Below are 20,342 nucleotides of genomic sequence, written 5' to 3'. Positions count from 1 at the left end.
ATGATGGCAGCCATGCAGTCCAGACCGTGGGAGCTCCACGGCCCAGCCCCGCACACTGCCAGTAATGGCAGCCCTAGCTCCTTACCACCCACCATGCACCTTTTAGATTCAAGCATGGGCTCAGGTTCCTTGGCCTCAATGTTCTCATCTATTAAATGGGATGATGACACACCTCCCTCAGTAATAGTAATGCAGATGGACAGATCTCCAAAGAGGATGGGACAGCGAGACCAGCACACCTCTGACCCCAAGTGTCACTGCCCTGTGGGGTTTCTCTTTTGGATCTTGCGTGTCCACTTCCCTGAGCCCTGGACCGCTTAGTGCTCTGGTTCACAAGTATTCCTGACGTCTCCATTCCTGAATTCAGCGGAGGCAGGGTGGGATGTGCAAAATCAGCTTCCTGCAGGCACTTCTCTGGCCTCATATGACCTTCCCAGCACAGCTGTTGGGAAAGTAAGAGTGCAAAGGGCTGGCATCTCCGTCTTGTGCCCCGTGGGACCGCTTGGTCTTTCTCACTTTCGACTTTCAGAGGACCAGGGAACAGCTGGTGAAAGGGGACTCCCCCCTCAGCCCTTGGCATGCTGAGGGGCTGGGGTTCAAGCCCCCACTGCCCTCCTGGGAGCTGGGCTGCCTTCTTTTCCCTACTGATGGTGAGGCAGAGCTGCAGCTGCTTTTCAGGAGGCCAATCAGGGCATGTAGGCATCTGACCTTTCCTGCAGTGACTTCCTTCCCATCACTCAGCAGCATTTGCAGGCTGCCCTGTCTCGGAGAGGAGGAAAGGAAGGTGGAGAGCTCTGAGGCCTGAGTCTCTGCTGACACAGCCTGGCAGGAAGAATCTGGAGGGTTTGCAGCAAGGGTACTTGCCCAGGAAGGGCCTGGCAGGCTCCACCTCCTTGGTCACCTATGGGCAGGGCCACTAGGGACCCTCCTTACGGTGGGGCACCACTGGGTGGTGGGACGCCCTACACCCCGACAAAGTGAGTGTGGCTGGGACGGCCTCCTCTAAGAGGGGCTGTCGCCTTTTCACCCATGTTGGAAGAGACCTCCTGCTCTGTTCTTGGGACAAATGCAGCCCTGTTCTCTGAGCTTGATGGCCTGGGTTTTGTGCAGGCTGCACTGGGATCATGCAGCTGTGACAAGAGGGGCCTTTTAGCTCCCTGGTCCAGAGTCAGAGGGTCCTGACTGGAATGCCGCTGGATGGGGCAGCCACTGGGTGATGCAGGCAGGCAGGCCCTTCCTGTGCCAGTGGTTAAATGTCCTTCTATGGTCAGCCCCGACCCATGGACTCTGCTCCTATAGCCTGCCCAGGAGCAGGCTTCTGAGGATTCAAAGCATCCCAGATGCGTTTATTCTAGAAAGGGTGGAGAAGAGCTAAAGGGGCAGGTCTGGGGTAGGGTGGGCCCAGGCCAGGGAGCCCTGAACAGCCCTGGGGAGTCAGGAGGCAGGGAGGGCGTGGAACTGGGCTCCAGACCAGGCTCGTCAGGGCTTGGCTCCCAGGGCGCCTTCTCCAGCCTTGCAACCTGCTGCTATGGTGCTCCTGCTCCAGTTCCTTTGACAACCACTTATTGACCTCCCACTGGGCCCTAGGTGAGCCTAGTCAGTGAGGGAGATGGAGCCGGGGTCGTGCTATGCAGGGGAGGCTGTGCTGGAAGATGCAGTGGCAAGCCTCCGTCTAGCCTCAGGGAGCTCCAGTGGAATCAGGTCAAGGAGGCCTCCTGGAGACGCTGACCCTGGCCAGCTCAGAGTGCCGGCAGCAGTGGTGCAGGCCCAGGAGAGGAGGCAGGGCGAGGCCCAGAAGTGCAACCTGTGTGTGTGTCAGCAATGTTGGGCAACAAGGTAGGGTGGCGTGGAGTTGGGAGATGAGACACGTCGCACAGGGGCCTGGGTAGTGTGTTAATAAGTTTAAATTTTCTCTTGCAGATGGGGGCCATAGAGGAGCTTCAAGCTGGGGAGTGATATGGTCAGATTTGGATTTGACAACTGAAGGATTGTGGATTGCAGAGAGGTTGGCTGGAGGCATGGAAACTGAGAAGGAGATGGGGCAGCCAGCTTAGCAAAGTGAACAGTGGCCCAGCAATGGGGAGGGAGTAACCAGGGGGTTGGAGAGCTACTTGGGAGGCACTCAGGGCTGGGGTGTGGTCCTTGATTATACATGGAGGACAGGCCAAAGGGAGTAGTCCTTTGCAGCAGCTGTGGGAATAGAGGACATTAGAAGCCACCTACCTGAGCCATCCTGGAGGAGTCTTCCCTCGGTGGGGCCCAGGATGGCCATGTGGGGTGGCCAGAGGCTCTGGGGCCTGCCGGCTTAGAGCATCCTTGAGCTATAAGCCTGGAAGGCAAAGTGCTTAAATATTTATCACAAACAGAAATTGATGTTGGAGAACTAAATTCTCAAAAAGGAAGTTGAAAGGAAAGGGTGGGTGGGACCTCTGAATCCCAATTTGTAGCATGCAGCCTCTGCATATTTCATTAACTCCTCAGAGTGTGGCAGCCCAGATGTTCAGGATGTGAGGAGGTTCTGCTATTCACATTCCAGTGCTCCACCCCTGCAGCAGCTCATTATTCTGGGGTTGTGTGAGGAAGGTCAGATGCAAGGATGCTCGAAAAAGGAAGAGTGAATAAAATTGTGACGGATGGGGGAGGACTTGTGTCAAGGTGCTGAAGGAATAATAAGAATGAGAAGTGAGTTTAGAATTGAAATGAAAACCAGGAAAAGGCAGCAGGGTGTTTAGAAGGAGCACTGACTTTGAAATAAGCCAGACCTCATCCATTTACCAGCTCTGAGAACTTGAGGAAATTTCTTGATATCTCTGGATTTTACAAGGTACAGATAATATGATCTACAAGCATCATCACCATAATCATCATTGTTATCACCATCATTCTCATCACCACCACCATCATCACCATCAACACTACCACCACTATTATTATCACCGCCTTTATAATCACTGTGATTACATCACCATCACCATCACTGTCATTATCACCATCTCCATAATCATTATCATCACCACCATCGCTATCACCATCATCACCATCACTGTCATTATCATCATCTCCATAATCATTATCATCACGACCATCACTATCATCACCATCACCATCACTGTCATTATCACCATCTCCATAAAAATAGTCATCACCATCATCATCATCACCATCACTATTATTGTCACCATCACCATGACTATTATCATCACCATTATCACATCATCATCATCATCACTATCACCAGCATCACCATCACTGTCATTATCACTATCTCCACAATTATTATCACCATCATCACATCATCATCACCATCACTATCACCACCATCACCATCAGTGTCATTATCACCATCTCCATAATCATTATTGTCACCATGATCACATCATCACCATCACTATCACTGTCATTATCACCATCTCCATAATCATTATCGTCACCATCATCACATCATCCTCACCATCACTATCACCATCACTATCATTATCACCATCTCCATAATTATTATCATCACCATCATCGTTCCCATCACCTATCATTACCTCGTTACATCATCATCATTATCATCATGCTCATCACCTCATCATCACCATGATCATTGTTATCACTATCATCATTATTATCATTTTCATCATGTTGAAAACTTACTATGTGCCTGACATATGAATCAATCTATTCCTCAAAACAACTGTGTCATTATAGACTATTATCATGTCCATTTCACAGTTGAGGAAACTGATGCATAACAAATTAGGCCCAAGTTGACAAAGAGCCAGTAAATGGCAGAGTGCTTCTGCCTGTCAGTGCAGGCATCTCCGGGATTGAGGGTCACTGTGAACATTAAGTGCATGTGCACCCAGGGATGCTTGTAAATTGCTGGCTGGAAGCAGGTCTTATTACATGGAAATTCTTGCTGCCTATGCTTTTGTTGTTGAAGAGCAGCTGTGTTCTGGTCTTGTCAAGGGGTGGTGCAAGTCAGGTTCAGCCTTGTGAAGCATGAACAAAGTCCAAAGACATTTTTCAGACCCTTGTACATGCTGGGCAATGTGCAGGTAGACACTGGGCTGTGAGGCGTTTGAACCCAGAACCAAGAATCATGTACTCATGGCTCTGCAGCGAGGTCCAGGAGACGCTTCATCTGCTGGGGCAGGTGGAGACTCCTGCCTGCTGCCCAGTGAGCCACGGCCTGGTGGCTGCTATCTCACCTCCATGGGACAAGAGCTTGAGCTTGGTCAGCAACTACAGCAGTGGCAGCAGAGGCCCAGGGCCTGGCGGCTTCCACTCAGGTGCCCAGTTGGGTGTTCAGCAGCCATGCCCAGGCTCTGAGTTGATCAGCAGAAATGGCTTTAATCAGAGAATTGGTCTTTGACATTTTGAGAGCACCTGGCTAATGGATTTGAGTACATTTTGATTACTTTAATAAAGCACACTTGACAGAATGCATTTTAAGGGCAGAAGGAAGGAGGGAGGGCCCTTGTAATTATTCCACCCCACTGCATACTTTATTTCATATGCTATAGAGTCACCTCTGGTATTTGGAAGTCTTCTATTGTGCTTTTGGCAAGGGGAAAACAGGCAGAAAAGGGAGACTTTTTTCTTATTGGGTTAAGTAGTCTTATCCACCTCATTAAAGGGGCTCACATTTATTATCAAAAACCCAAGACAGAGTCTAACTTCCCAAAGTTTAACCATTTGTTAATATCTTATAAATGGATTCTTCCATTTATAAAATATTATAAATATGTTCCCTTCTTAACATTTTTATTAAAAAAAGAAAGAGGAGAAATGGCAACAATATAGGATTAAGAAGTGTTTGGGGGAAGAAGGAGCCCTCAGGGAGGCATGGGAGGGTGTGAGCTGTCAGGCAGACAGGGTTGTTTTGTGGTCTTATAAATGTGGGTGAAAGCCCCGCCTTGTCTGTAACTTTGACAACTACAGAGTTTCCATGTCTCAGTCTCTTATCTTTAGTGTGGAGACCAGTGTCCGGCTCTAGGGCTTGTGTGAGGTGAAGGGAGACGTGCTAGTGAAAGCCCTGCAGATGCTCCAGTGAGCGCGCAGTACTCGCTCAATCCCTTCCCTCCCCCTTTCTGCCTCTGCCGAGCCACAGCTGCACAGCTGCAAGAGGCCTGGATGCTCTGGACCACACAGAGAGACATATTGTTCCCATGGTGGTACCTAGAATCAATTAATTGCCCAGCATGGGTGCATGTTCCATACATGTGCATGCATGCTTATGAGGATGCACACACACACACCTGCAAAGTTGTCCACATGCAACTTTAGTGTGTATGGGGTGTATGAAGATGCACATGGGCACATGTCTGTGAGGATGCACAGACGCTCATGAGAATGCACACATGCACATGCCTGTGAGGATGCACATACACGCTCGTGAGAATGCACACATGCACATGCCATGAGGATGCTACACACACGCTCTTGAGAATGCACACGTGTACAAGTCTGTGAGGATGCACACACACGCTCTTGAGAATGCACACACGAGCACATGCCTTTGAGGATGCACATGCACAAGTGCCCCTGAGGATGTGCAAGTGCGTGTGTGTGTGCGCAAGCACACACCCACCCACCCCCACACACACACACAAAAGGATAAGGGGTGGTGCTGTAGATGCAGCTAAGGAGGGCCAGAGTACCCTGCAAACCAGGCCAGGAAGCATCCCCGAGGCAGCGAGCCCGTCCAGTGTGTGCACGCCCTCGCTGCTGTGGGAGCTCTTTGCCATGGCATCCAGACCCTCCACTCAGCCTACTTTCCTGTGGGAGCTTTTGAGGAGGGGAAGCTCCACCACCGTCGGTCCCCCTGGGGGAAACCAGAGGCAGTACTGCAGACCAAGGAGGGGACTCTCGCTGCCTCCGTGTGAGTAGGGGCTGAGGCAGCTGCTCTCTGCCCATCTGAGGCTGTCCACCTTGGCAAGCATGGTCAGCTGCAAAGGCCCTGCGAGGCTCCAAGACAGCACGTGTGACCCTTGGGACCATGCATGTGGACGGGCTGAGTGTCGCTGTTCTGAGGGACACTTGGAATAAAATGATCCTGGCACTTGGAGGGTCCACAGAAGGGTGTGTTTCAGGCTCAGTGTCTGGCTCCCAGGGGCCCTGGACTCTGGGCTTCCAGACTCTAAGAGAAAACCTGAGGCCTGAGTGTGCCAGGCACGTTCTTGTCTGTCTGTAGGGCCCGTCTGAGAGGGTGGCAGTGCCAGCACTCCCTCTGGGATGTGACTGGGAGGCACACTCATCTCTGGCATTCATTCATTCATTCTATAGGTATTGTCTGAAGACCCCGCCTTCCCAGCACTGTGTGATGGGCTAGGGGCCAAGGGAGTGTGGAGGCAACAGGAGTCTCTCCATGTTCCTCTCCTTGGCCCCAGGCTGGCTGGGGCCACTGTGACCAAGAGAGATCAGAGGGCAGAAAGCCAGGCAGTACAGAGGACTTGGCGCATGGTGCGGGGAGTAAGATGGAGCTGATTGGCCCCATGCCCTGGTGCCACGGGGCTCTGTCCACCCTGCCCTGCCAGACTTACTCCTGACATGTCTCGCTGAACTCAGTGGGTTCTGATGTTCCAACACCACTATCCTCTCATAGCAGGGAAGCTGAGGCCCAGGGAGCCGAGGGGCTGGTCTGGTGCCCATCCTGGAGCTGGTGTCAGGATAGGGTAATTCTCCCTCCACCTTAGGCCTCAAATGTGAGGAAAGTGCAGATTTAAAATGCAAGAAATTAAAAAATCAAGACATGTGGATTAAAAGATGAGCTGTGGAGAGAGTGGCATGCCTGTCTCAGGGGCTTCTGGGCTGCTGGGAACGTGGGGATTGCTGTGGAGGCTGAACAGCCCCTGGCTGTGAGCTCCGCATGTGGGTGTTGGCAGTCCTGGCTGCAGGTTCCAAAGTTCTATGGTGTGAGTGTGTGAGTATGAGAGTGAGCACACACACCACACTGTCCACACACCTGGCTGTGTACACACCACAGGTCCACTGCCACCACAGGCCCCTGCCCTCCTGGGTGGGCTGAGTGTGCCTGGGAATCGGGAGAAGTGGGTGAGTGTCCGCCTACCTCCAGGACCTGCCTCTGGCCTTAGAAGACAAGGTGGCAGGTGGGTGGGTGGGGTCAGGGTTCGAAGCCCAGCCTCCACAGGTGCTGCCTCCCCAGGTGCGCTCACCTTAGTCCGTTGCCGGAACAGGGAGAGGGACGTTGGCAGGAAGGAGGTCCCGGGACTGTTTTACATGTGTCGTCATGTAGGTGGAACTGCTAGGTTGCCATTCACAGACTGAGACACAGATGCAGACTGTACCCAACGCCTGCCCTGTAGCCGCCATGGCCAGCATGTTGCTGAGCTTCCCAGGCCCCACAGTGAGGGGCCAAAGCCCAGAAGAGCCAAGCGCCTGGCCTGCCACAGCGGAGGAGGCCCAGGGCCGGTTTGGTCTGCCTGGGACCTTGCCGCGGAGCCCTGTCTGCAGCCGAGGATGCAGCCACACAGCAGGGTTGGAAGCCAACCTGCCAGCAAGCTTTAGGAATGGGAGGTTGGGCAGCTTTTATTCACTGGAATCGCTGTGTCCATTTTTGGAAGAGAGAAAACAACCACCACCCATCATCTGCTTGTGTTGTCTCCCAGTGATCCTCACCGGGCTGAAGCAGACAGCCCTGAGGCCTGAGCATCTCACCCAGACTGGCTGTAATGTCTGAGGGACCCAGGGCAAAATGAAAAAGCAGGGACCCCTGTTCAAAAACTTCCAAACTTCAAGATGGTGACAGCACAGCCTGGAACCACCTGTGGGCCCTTCTGAGCACAGGGCCCTGGGTGACTGCATGGTCTCCCATTTTGACGTCAGCCCTGACCTTCCCGTTTCCTCTGTGTCTTCCTGCTTGTGACACATGGTACACAGAGCAGCTGGCCTGCACACCCCAGGGCCGGGCTACAGGGCATGCCTTTGGCACGCAGCCATCAGCCCATGTTCAGGCCCTTGTGGCTGGTCTAGCTCAACCTGGGGGTGAAGCCTGGTGTGAGGATTTCAGAGACAGCCTTTCAGGAGGGCTCCTGACCCGATTCTGGGGGACCAGGGGTAGTCCCCGGAGTGGGAGAGTGTAAGGGAACAGGAAAGGACTGCCCGCTAGGGTGTATGTGGCTATTATGTTAACCTCTCTGAGCCTCAGTGTCCTTGCCTGGGCCAGGCCACAGCCCCCTCTCTCAGGATGGTTGAGACACATGACATCTGGACAGCCACATTCCCGCTTGTCCACCGCCCAGCCCAGGGCTCTGCACACACGGTGGGCAGCATGTACCCCTCTTCTCTCTCCCTGGATGAGAAATAGCTTGGATCAGATGTGACAGGAAAGTAGGTAGACTAAAATAAATCAAAAGGAACTTGGTTTTGAGGGTTTGGGGGACACTCAAGGCAGGATTATGGCTGCATCTCAGGTCCAGCCCAGCAGGACCATGATGGCCTCTTCCCTCACCCTTCTTTTCGTTCCTGCACAGGCTCCTTCCTGCTCTGGTCCTCACAAGGGACATGGCAGGTAGCACCTGAGAGTTGCCCCTCACAGCCCAGGCACCCAGGGAGGCTGGCCCAGGTCCCAGGCCAGAGCCCAAGGAAGGCACCTGGGGCCCAGCTGGGGTGAGGGACAGAGGTCCCAGCGAGGGTGCTGGTGGATTCTCCAAAGGGAGGCCTCTCCTGCCCTGTCCATTCAGAGACACCAAACACATGCGTCATTTTGGTCTGCATTCCAAATCTCTGTTTGAAGAACATTTGGAAACTCTGAAAAAGTATAAAGGGAAAGTAGAAATCACTCAGAGATAACCTCTGTTACATCGTGATGAGTCTCCTTCCTTTCTTTGTAAACAATCAGTCTCTCTCTCTCTCTCTTTTTTTTTTAGACAGAGTCTCACTCTGTCACCAGGCTGGAGTGCAGTGGCGTGCTCTCAGATCATTGCAATCTCCGCCTCCCGGGTTCAAGCGATTCTCCTGCCTCAGCTCCCGAGTAGCTGGGATTACAGGTGCGTGCCACCACAACCAGCTGTTTTTTTTGTATTTTTTAGTAGAGATGGGGTCTCACCATGTTGGCCAGGATGGTCTCGATCTCCTGACCTTGTGATCCGCCCACCTCCGCCTCCCAAAGTGCTGGGATTACAGGTGAGAGCCACTGCGCCCTGCCAAGAATCAGTCTTTTAAGACAAGTACAGTTGGACCTCCTTATGCCTGGGTTCCGCATCTATGGATTCAACCAACTGCAGACAAAAAATATTAGGAAAAAGTAATGAAAATAACAATACAACAATAAAATAATACCAATAAAAATGCAATAGAACAACCATTTACATAGCAGTTCCATTGTATCTGGTATTACAAGTAATCTAGACATGATTTAAAGTACTTGGAAGGATAGGTGTAGATTATATGCAAATACTATGCCATTTTGTATCAGAGACTTGGGAATCCCTGGATTTTGGTATCCTCAGGGGTCCCAGGTCCTATCCCTGTGGATACTGAGGGATGTCTGTGGTGTTATTTCCCCAGCTGAGGAAAAAAGGAATTACCACATGCTGAAAGAAGGTGCTCAACCTAGCACGTTCTGAGCACAGGCTGTGCCATCTTCTGCCCACCCGCAGGAGGTGGCCAGCATAGGGACCAGGGGTTCCTGCCAGTGTGGACCCCACTCCAGCACCAACTATGAGCACTTGGGCAGCTTACCTAACCTCTCTATGCCTCAGTTTCCTCACCTGAATGGGGGTATTAACAGTTCTTGCTTCCCAGAACTACAGTTAGGGCCAGGGAAGTTAGTCCTGTACCTTCTTTGCTAGACTTGGGCCTGGATCATAGCGCATACTTACTTGGTGGATGGTGGCGATTGTATGGTTGTGCCAGGTGCAGGTGTCCATTGGGGTCAGTGTCTCCTGGCTGCTATTGAGGATGTGTGCATGGCTGCCCCTTCCCCAGGACTGCTGGAGCAAGCACTGCCATGCCTGGGAGGTTACACCCCTGCCTCAGGAGCAGCACACACCCACCTGCTGTCTGCTGATCCCAGAGAACAGCTTCCCACCCAGGAGAGACCAACCATTCAGAGCAGTCTGTGCTTGAGCCCAGAGTCTCCCCAGACCTGGCGGGTGGTGACGGGCCTCACCTGAGCTCACACCTTGCTGGGCTCTTCCCTGCCTGTGCTTCTTCTGCTCTGTCTCATGGTGCTTCCTGAAAAGCTCACTGTCAATACACCTTGGGCCTGCAGATCTTAGCCCCGGGCTCTGCTTCTAGGGAATCCATCTAAGAGGGCTGTACTAATTTTCTATCACTGTTGTGACAAATTGCTGCCAACCTGAAACAACTTGAAACAGTGCAGATTTACTCTCCCACCGTCCTGGGGCCAGAGGGCTGAAACAAGGCTCAGAGGATGCAAAGGAGTCAGCAGGGCTGGTTTCCTCCAGGGCTTGAGGGGAGCGTTCCTTGGCTTTCTCAGTTCCAGAGGCCACCCTCATTCCTAGGCTCTGGGTCTTGGGAGTCCCGGGTACACTTGGATGAGAATGTGTGCTGGGGAGGCCTTTCTCGGCCCTGCGGGATGCCCCGTAGGCCCTTCCAAGGAATGGAGGCTGGGCCCTGTGGCGAGTGTGGCCAGGCTTTCCTGGTGAGTGTGCACACCCTCAGGTGTGGAAAGCTGCTGGTTCTTGACAGCTCCCTCCATCTTCAATGTAGATCCCTTCAACCTCTACTTCTGTCCTGCATCTCCTCTGGCTCCTCTGCGCCCCTCTGATGAGGACCCTTATGATTATATTGGGTTACTTCCATAAGCCCAGTAATTTTGCCATCAAAGATCCTTGACTGTATCACACCTGCAGAGTCCCTTTCGCCATGGAAGGTGACATTCTTAGGTTTTGTGGTCCTAGTCTCAGATTAGGATGTGGATATCTTTGAGGTCATTCTGCAGACTCCTACCAAAGTTGTTGTGAAAATCCTGCTTCTCACAGGCCGGCACAGCCAGATCCCTCTTCCCGAGCGGGGACAGCACGGGAGTCCAGGAGGGGCAGGGGCTGCCAGACCTGGGGCAAGAGTTCAGGTGGGATGGCTGGGGCTGCACCCACCCTCTTCCTCCACGACAGCAAATGCCAAGTCAGACTTGCCCCTCTTCAGCCCCAACCCTCCAGCAGCTCCCACTTCTCTTGGAAACCCCAGGCCCAGGCTCACACCTGCTTTGACCACATTGGCCCCTTGTTTCCTGAACATACTGAGCACGCTCCTGCCCGGGGCCTTTGCACTCACTGCTCTCTCTGCCCGGACAGCCTTCCCCAGACACACTGTATACTCCTTTCCAGGATCAGCTCAAGTTTACATGGTCCAGGTCCTCCCTGGCCAGCCTCTCTGGACAAGCCCTCCCACCCCAGTCTTGAATGCCTACTAACTGCTTTGCTTTTCTTCTTGACAGTTCATTGCAACTGACGTGTATTTATTTGGATATTTGCTTTGCTTCTGTCTCATCCCAGGAGAATATATGCTGCTGATGGTGGAAACTTTATACCTCCAGGGCCTAAAACAGTGCAAGACTTGGTAAATATCAAATGCATGCCTGAATGAATGAAGGAAGGAATGAATGCCACAGACTTCTGGAAAAGCTCCTAAAACGTGAGGTCCAATATCAGCCAAGTTGGATAAGAGGTTCTGGGCTGGAATTCCTGGTTCAGGTTGTTGGGCAATCTCCCTCTTTGCCTCCCTCGAGCTCGCAGTTTGCTGAGCACGGTGCACGTGGCTGAGGCTCCTTCTGAAATTGACTGAAGTGTGCAGGAAGTGAGGGCTGTGGCCGCCCACCCAGGGCGAGGGAGTGGGCTTTTGAAACCGGGCCTCATCAGTACCTCTACTGCACCACTCCCTCCTCAGGCATACTGAGCTTGCTCATGATGTTGGGACCCAAAGGAAAAAAGGCAGTCTGTAAATAAGCTCTCTCAGACTTAAAATTAAATTCTACATTTTCCTGAGCTCATGGGAATTGACACTGCCATTAGTCTGTAATTTGTTTCTCAAAATTCTTCTATTTTAAGAAATTAAGCAGGAGGAGCAGAGGGTGGAAAATGAGCGGGAGGGAGAGGGACTGGGGGAAATGAGGACACCCCAAAGCCAGACAGACTGGGGGGCGGGGATGCGCTGTGGGGGCGGGGGAGGTGAGAGACAGCCCGAAGCCTGCGCCTGCGTGTTCTGTTCCTTCTCCTGCCATGGTTGCCGCAGCGATTTCTCAGCTGAGAATACCTTTGCCTGCCAGCCTGTGTGGAGGCCTGGCAAAGCCCGGGCACTTACAGTGGCACTGGGGAGAGGGCTTTTCTCAGCCAGGCATGGAGTCTCAGGTCACTCTGGCACGCCCCGGTGGTGCAGAGCAGTCGTCCCTGGCCCCGAGGGCACCAAGTCCAGGAGCTTGGCACAGCACAGCCCTTTCCACTCAGAGCCCTGCCTAAAAACAAGCAGTGCTCTGGGTCTCGGAAGTCCCGGGTGCACTCGGGTGCATGGGAGGCCTTTCCCAGCCCAGCAGGGGGCACGTCCTGTCTCACAGGCCCTCCCAAGGAACGGTGGGGTGGTGCCCTCGGGTGAGTGTGGCCAGGCTTTCCTGGTGAGTGTGCACACCCTCAGGTGTGGAAAACTGCTGGTTCTTGACAGCTCCCATATTCTGCACTGGAAACAGACCTGCTAATCCCAGTTAATCTTATTTCCACGAATAAGGATGATAAGGGGCAGTTGGAGCTGGTGCCTGCTTATGAATTGACAATACATTCCCGACTGATGGAGGAGGCAAGGAATGAGCCCTGAGTGTTATATTTGGGCAAATGGCTGTCTCAAGGGAGATCTGCCAGTGCAAAGGCCCTGAGGCTTGTCTGAGGAGCAGTGAGGAAGCCAGAGTGAAGTCCTGGGGAAGGAGTGGGAGAAGTACAGGCCTTATAGGCAGCCTAGGGACTTGGGCCTTACTCTGAGAGAGATGGCAACTCCCGTGTGTAGATCCAGCAGGGTGCTGGTCTGGCCTGCCTTATACAATGATCACTCTGGCCACTGTGGTGCGGGAGATGCTCTGTGTGGAGGGTGGAAGCATGGAAATGCGTTCGGAGGCGGGAGATGAGGGCGGGTGTGGACCAGCTGGCAGCAGCACAGTGCTGAAGAAGGGGTTGGATCTGGGTATATGGTATTGGAAGGGCAGAGCCCCCAGCTTTGCTGATGGAGGAATGAGTGTGGACCACAGAGCTTTGGTGGAGGCAGGAGGTGGCAGAGCGCTGCGAGGTGGCTGTTCCAGGGCATGGGGATAGTAGTGGCAATGCAAGTCCTGCTTGCCCCAGTTGCCAAGAGTGAGTGGGGAGACAGAAGGGCATGCCTGCTGCTGGGAGACCATGCCAAGCTGCCCTGTTTTCAGTTCTCATGTCTAGGTTGACAGAGCCACCTGGGAGCTTGAAGCCTCGCCTGTTGAGGATTTAGGAGCTCACAGCTCTAAGACCTGCTCTCCTTGTTGCTGTTCTCAGTTCCTCCATCTGGCCCCTTGCAGTCTCAGACCAAGTCCCGGAGCATTCCTGATCACTCTTTTGTGGTAAGCAGGTTGCTCAGGCTGCACTCAGGGGTGCTGAGAACACTGGCTCTCCCCGCACCTCCTCGGCTTGACCTGTCTGCACCCAGGGCTAGATCTGTCTGCACCCAGGGCTAGAGCTCCTGTGATGTTGGTGCACAGGTCCAGTCGAAAGTTGAGAACAAATACCTGGCCTTTGCCTCCCCTGGACGCTTCCAGGTCTATGCTGGGACGGTTCTCCCTTCTCTTTGGCCCCCACTGGGCCCTCTGCAGGTCAGTGGCAGGGGAACTAGGGTGCTAGGCAGGCAGAGCCCCCTTTCGCTCTGATGATTGCTCAGATCACACCACACTCTCCTTGACCTTCTTGCACCTTTGGATAATACCTTTCTTCTAATTTTTTTCATGGCCTCTGGTGCTATTTTTTTTTTTTTCAGATGGAGTCTCACTCTATTGCCCAGGCTGGAGTGCAGTGGCACAATCTCAGCTCATTGCAACCTCCGCCTCCTGGGTTCAAGCGATTCTCCTGCCTCAGCCTCCCAAGCAGCTGGGATTACAGGCGCCCGCCACCATGCCCGGCCAATTTAGTAGAGATGGGGTTTCACTATGTTGGCCAGGCTGGTCTCTAATGCCTGACCTCAGGTGACCCGCCCACCTCAGCCTCCCAAAGTGCTGGGATTACAGGCGTCAGCCACCACTCCTGGCTGCTTCTGGTGCTGTTTAATTGTTATTGTTATATTATCCCTGCTTTTTGCGTTCTGTCTTTGTTACATCCCCCAAGATTTTTAAAGATTTCTGTAGCTTTTCTAGGGACTCTCTAAAAGCCCCCGCATTCTCTGAAAGTTCTCTACATCCTCTAAAAACTCTGCCTCTGTCCTCTGTCCCTTCCTGGGGCCTGTCCTTGGACCATGGCTGCCCTCCTGGAACTACCGTTACCAGTCCCTGGGATTGGAGCCACTGTTACCTCATCCCATGCCTTGTTTCCTGATTTTCCCTCTCACTTTGCTGGAATCTATAAACAACTGCTTTCTAAGGAAGGGAGCCTTAGGGTTACTGTTTTCATCCTGCGTTTCTAAAAAAGAGTCCGTTGTGCCCTCACATTTTCTTCCAGCTGCCCTGGTGAGGCACTGTAGAGCCACAGAAACACTCCTGCCCAGAACCTCGTGGTGTCCTGTGTCACCTCCCAGGATCTGGGTGGCCGACGTCTGGCCGTGCTGCTTGTATCTTTATGAGGGATGGGTTCTTTTGTCCAAAAGAATGATTTTTTCCTTCAACTCCAGCAAGTTTTCCTGTGTTGCTTTTTGGATAAATGTTCCTGCTTCCGTTTTGTTCGATCTTTGTTTTTGAAACTTTTATTGGTCAGTTGTTGGAGTTTCTAGATTGTAGGGTTTATTATTATTTCACTAATGGTCCCGTCTATATTCTGAGATATTTTCTTGTTTTAAATCTTCCCATCTCTCTATTAAGCTGGTTGTTTTGGTATTGGGCATTAAGTTTGCAAGAGGATTTTCTTATTCTCTGATATTTTGTTTTTTATGACAGCCTGTTTTGGAGGCCTTCCTTCTTTTCTTAAATCTCCCTAGAATACCAACTGGACATTTCTCTCTCTCTTTTTTAAGAGTGAATGAGGCCGGGTGTGGCGGTTCATACCTGTAATCCCAGCACTTTGGGAGGCTGAGGCAGGCAGATCACCTGAGGCCGGGAGTTGGAGACCAGCCTGACCAACATGGAGAAACCCCATCTTTACTAAAAATGCAAAATTAGCTGGGCATGGTGGTGCATGCCTGTAACCCCAGCTACTCGGGAGGCTGAGGCAGGAGAATCACTTGAACCCAGGAGGCGGAGGTTGTGGTGAGCGGAGATCGCACCATTGCGCTCCAGCCTGGGTACTAAGAGCGAAACTCAGTCAAAGAAAAAAAATAGTGATTGGTAGAGATCTCATTACTAAATTACATCTATTTCTTTGAGATGGTTCCCCTTTCTTTTCTGGCCTCTCTTCATAGTGGTAACCCTGGGAACCTGCCCAGATTTGGGGCTGAGATACGCAGACTATCCGGGGGTTTGGGTTTTGGGGAAAGGCAGGTCAGAAATCCCTGTAGGTGCTGCTGGCCATGATTCCAGGGCATTTCAGAATTCTGAGGGCTGTCTTCGGGGGGAACCAGCCTGCTCCTGGGCCTTCCTAGCCTGTTACTTCCTAGCCTGTTACTTCTTAGCCTGTTACAGTGCTTGGGAAGACCATTCGGCTTTGGCCTTGAGGCCATGCTTGGGTCTGGACTCTCCTGTGCACCAGGGTGGGGTAGGAGTGGGGATAAAGAGAATGACCTTTTAGAGCACAAACCTGAGCTCCTCCTCCCAGGTTAAACCTCTGCAGGTCCCCAGGGGGGTGGCCGAGCACGACTCCCTGTGCCTCCCAGCTTCTGCTGCAGTGATGCGAGCTTTCTACATCAAGGCGGGAGCTGCTTCTAGCATTGAAAGAAAAACACAACAAACAAGCAAAATGCCTCTCTAACCCTCCCTTCCTTTCCAAGACTTTGCCTGTTGCTGCTCTTTTTACTGCAAAACTCAGAGAAGCAGCTCTCCTGCCGCTCTCTGGTCCTCCCAGCCTCTACCCAGCCACTCCCTCAGGCTCAGCCCCACCTCCCCATGGAGCCTCTCTCACCAAGGCCCCTTCGTGGCAGGGTGGCCACTCTCTGGACACTCTCCTCTCAGTGCTCTGCTGGCCTTCATGACTCCCCGGGCTGCCTCCTCTCCTGGCCTCTGTGTCTTCCTGGCCTGGGAGTGTTAGGGGCCCAGGGCTGTGTCCTGCTCCTCTTCTCTCCCCGCTCTCTAGGGTCTCCTTCAAGCCCATGGTTTTGAGAGGCAAGGACACACTGAAACCACCAGAGTCTGTCTCCAGCCTGGAGCTGTCCCCTGAGCCCCAGAGCTGGCATCTAACTTGGATGTTTCCGGGCGTCTCTGACATCACCTGCCCTCATCCGACCCTTCCTTATCCCCGCAGAGCACAGGCTGCCTTACAGCAGCCCAGGAGGGTTCTGGGAACTGCTCTGGTTGGACGTCTCTCTCTGTGTGTGCATCTGTCTCTGTATCTCTCTCTGTGTCTCCACCTCTGTCTTTTTCTCTCTCATACTTTATATCTGCATCCAACCCATCAGCAAATCCGAGTAGCCTCTTTGTTGGAATTGAGTGCAGAACTCCTTCCCTCCGCCTTCACTTCCACCATCTGATCTAAGCCACTACCACCACTCCCCTGGACTGCAGTGGAACCTAACGAGGCTGCTGCTTCCTTGCTGCTCTGTGCAGGGACTTCTAATGCGTCTCTGACACTCTCTGGCACCTCTGCTCACATATTTGCCCGCATGCCCCAGGCCTCTGCGAGGCAGGGACCATCTCTTGCTCACTGGCACCCGCTCCTAGCTTGATGCACCCAGGGCAGGGGCACAGGCGATGCTTACTCCGTGAGAGGCTGCCGCACCCTTACTTCCAGATGGGCAGAAGAGCTGGCTGCCTTCCCCATGTCACTCTTCCTTGCTGCAGGAACCCCCATCCTGTTCAGGTATCAGGATCGGCAATGTCCTCAGGGAAGCTGGGCCCCCAGGCAGAAGGGGGCTTCGTGATTGGTTCACATCAATCAATAATCCTATTTCTCTGTCATGAACCCCTGTAGTGGTGGGCGTGTCACTCAGTTCTGATTGATGAGACCTGAGGGGAACTTGGCTGGGGGCTTCTGGGAAAACATTCTGTCCCCTCATAAAACAACCGAGCTTCACAGGAAGGAGCTCTTTCTGCCGTGGCCTGCCTTTCTTCCTGTTTCCTGTGATGGAGGACATAATGCAGCCATTCTGTGCTCGTGAAGAGAGAGGCAAGTGACCCAGAGCCCTGAACCAAGAGCCGAGAGCCACTCACTTCCAGATTTCTTGACAAAACCCAATAAATATTCTAAAGGGTGACTGTTACTCTTCTGTTACTTGTACCCAACACACCCTGAATGTGCTGCCCCTCACGCCCACTCCAGGCTGAGCTGGAAAGAAGAAGGGGCTCATGGTCTCATGTAAAATTCCAACCCTGCCCTTGCTGGGGGTGTTTGGAAGCTGTGGACACAACAGGAAACGCTCTGCTGGGTGTGGGGATGAGGTTGCCTTGCCACGGGCAAAAGGGAGGAGTGTTTTGAACCTTTCTCCCCAGGAGAGCAGGGGAGAGGCAGGAGAGAAGAGGCTCTGCTGCCGTGGCCTGGCTGGGAGACTTCAGGCCACGAGTGTGCAGGGGCTGCAGGGCGGACCTCCCCAGGCCCGAGGGAAAGCCTGCTGCATGGAGGCCTGTCGGGGTTGTGGTATGCACCTGTCTGTGTGTGTAGGTCAAGGGAAGGGGCTGAGTCTGATGTTTCAGTCATGGCCAGGTGATGATGATGATGGGTCAGCTGCAAGTCAGAAGTGAGAGAAAGAATTCAGTGGGAGGAGGCAGTCAGGGATAGAGGGGCCCAGCACTCAGAAAGCCCCTTGAATTTCCCAGAATATCAAGGAGGCATTGGATCTTCAATTGTACTTGTCATGGGTCCAGACAATCTCCAGAAGGAAGTGCCAGGGAACCCCGAGCTGATGTGGTGTCGCTCCTGGACCTCCCTTCTGTTCCATCAAAGTGCTTTCAGCTGGACGTCATGTGGCAGGCAGAACAATGCCCCCAGAGATACCCACGCTCCAATTCCAGAAACCTGTGAACGTCTTACTTTCAGGGGGACTTTGCAGGTGTGATTAAGTTAAGGCCCTCGCAGTGGAGAGAGCATCCCGAATTATCCAAGTGGGTTCAATCTAATCACACAAGTCCTTAAACAAGTGGAAGTGGAAGACGGAAGAGGAAGGTCAGAGAGATGCAACCTGTAAAGGACTCGGTTTGCTGAAGACGGAGGAGGGACCATAAGCCAAGGGTGGGGCAGCCTCTGGAAGCTTGACAGCCACCAAGAAAATGGGGACCTCAGTCCTACCTCCACAAAGAAATGGATTCTGCCCTGGAGGGGTACAGAACCAACCCTGCCAACGGCTTGATTTAGGTCCAGTGGGACCAGACCAGTTGAACTTTGTATGGTTTTAAGCCACCGAAGTGGTGGTGATGCATTGCAGCAGTGTACAGTAAAGGGTTAATTCTGCAGGGGTGAGTTGCCCAAACCCTGGCCTTTCCAGAGGTCTGCAGGGCTGGCCCTTTCCTGGCTCCTGAGGGGTAACTTCTGAGCCTGGGAATGTCTGCTTGAGAAGAGGGTCTTTGTATATCTTTGCAGATGTGAGGCTGTGGGCCACACAGAATCCCTGCTAACAGTATGATTTGTGGTGATCTTAGCCTTCCAGGGCTTTCCAGGGCTGCCACAGTGGAGTGCTGCAGGCTGGGGCTTCAACAGCAGAAACTCACTTTCTTACAGTTCTGGAGGCTGGAGGCCTAAGATAGAGGTGTGGGTAGGGTAGTTTCTCCTGAGGGCTCTCTCCTCGGCCTGGAGATGGCTGCCCTCTCGTTGTGTCCTCACGTGGTCTTCCTTCCGTGTCTGTGTCCTCACCTCTTCTTCTTGTAAGGACACAGCATACTGGATTAGGGCCTGTCCACATGGCCCATTTTACCTTCATCACCTCTTTTAAGGCCCTGTCTCCACACAGAGACCCATTCTGAGACACTGGGGGTTAGGGCTTCAGCATAGGGATTTGGGAGATGGGTACAATTCAGCCCACAATGATGACGAATGCCTGTTTTTGTTTGCCTGGGATCCTGAGCCATGCTGAATATTGTTTGGCCTCTGGGGCTTGGGGACAGTAGCTGAGGTCAGTCATAGGGGCTCCCAGTGCCTATGTGACTGACCCCACTGTAGCCCTGGATGGGCACACTTCACACATACAGTCACACATTGCAGCTGGGGAATCTAGCACTGCCCACGTAATTCCATGGCGGGAGGGGGGCGACACCCGCAGACTGGACCTGGCCTCTCCTAGACCCTGCCCTACGCACCCTTTTCCTTTGCTGATCTACATCTCTATCCTTTCACTGTAATACACCATAGCTGTGGGTGTTACCAGCTTTTCTGAGTTCTGTGAGTTCTTCTGGAAAGTCATGGGCTGAAAGAGTTCATGGGGACCCCCAATACAGGCAGCAATGATAAATAAATGCATATAGCAAAGAAAGCCAAACCCATGAGACCCAGGCTGCCATGTGAACACTGGTCATGGATTAAAGTGCTATGTTTCCCAGTGCATGTGGGCCTGTGCCTTCCCTGGCATGAGCAGAAGCGGCACTGAAGAAAGCATCTGGTGTCATGACAGAGATGGTGGTGGTTTCCTGGCTGGTGGGAAGTGCTCTGCTACACCCCTGGGACCAGCTAATTCCTGCTCTGTTTTTCTTTTAAGAAAATATGTTCTTTAAAAAAAAAAAAACAAGCAACCCCATCAAAAAGTGGGCGAAGGATATGAACAGACACTTCTCAAAAGGAGACATTTATGCAGCCAACAGACATGTGAAAAAATGCTCATCATCACTGGTCATCAGAGAAATGCAAATCAAAACCACAATGAGATACCATCTCACACCAGTTAGAATGGTGATCATTAAAAAGTCAGGAAACAACAGGTGCTGGACAGGATGTGGAGAAACAGGAATGCTTTTACACTGTTGGTGGGAGTGTAAATTAGTTCAACCATTGTGGAAGACAGTGTGGCAATTCCTCAAGGATCCAGAACTAGAAATACCATTTGCCCCAGCAATCCCATTACTGAGTATATACCCAAAGGATTAAAAAATCATGCTACTATAAAGACACACACACGTATGTTTATTGCGGCACTATTCAAAACAGCAAAGACTT

The 20,342-nt window shown here is 52.5% G+C and overlaps 1 long non-coding RNA gene across 2 annotated transcripts; it reads right to left on the bottom strand.

Moving 5' to 3' along the window:
* Positions 1-7,802, bottom strand: LOC129057935 (uncharacterized). Of its 2 annotated transcripts, XR_008522701.2 has the most exons (4): positions 7,164-7,802; positions 6,531-6,685; positions 2,224-2,329; positions 1-442 (listed from the first exon to the last, which is right to left on the bottom strand). It is a non-coding gene; the product is annotated as an uncharacterized LOC129057935 (long non-coding RNA). The 2 variants fall into 2 exon arrangements; XR_008522702.2 differs by lacking the exon at positions 6,531-6,685.
* Between the last annotated feature and the right edge of the window lie 12,540 nt (positions 7,803-20,342).

This window comes from Pongo abelii, chromosome 11, assembly GCF_028885655.2.
Source record: "Pongo abelii isolate AG06213 chromosome 11, NHGRI_mPonAbe1-v2.0_pri, whole genome shotgun sequence".
Classification (NCBI taxonomy): Eukaryota; Metazoa; Chordata; class Mammalia; order Primates; family Hominidae; genus Pongo; species Pongo abelii.
This window is presented reverse-complemented; position numbering and strand designations above follow the sequence as displayed.